Genomic DNA, 323 nt, shown 5'->3' on the forward strand with positions numbered 1-323 from the left:
TGAAAAATCACATTTTTGTGTAGTTCGAAATCCCCTGAAAATATCAACACCAATGAACAGCATTTCCATAATTTCTTGTTTGTTAGCCCATACCCCAGTATTCCCATAAAAAAGAACGGGAAGTGTGGGAAAGTGACACCTTTTTTGAGTGGCAAACGGGGCGGATTCGACGGAAGGAGTTTCGGGCGGCATCGCCCCGCCCACTTCCCCCAAATCCATAACTTATCAGAACAGAGAGTCCCAAAATTCCGAAGGTGTTCTGTTTAGGAGGAAAATTTTTTGATTTTTTATTCTCTATTTTTTCTTATCTCTTCTCTCTCACT

This window comes from Penaeus monodon, chromosome 15 (genome assembly GCF_015228065.2).
Source record: "Penaeus monodon isolate SGIC_2016 chromosome 15, NSTDA_Pmon_1, whole genome shotgun sequence".
In the NCBI taxonomy this organism is placed as follows: domain Eukaryota; kingdom Metazoa; phylum Arthropoda; class Malacostraca; order Decapoda; family Penaeidae; genus Penaeus; species Penaeus monodon.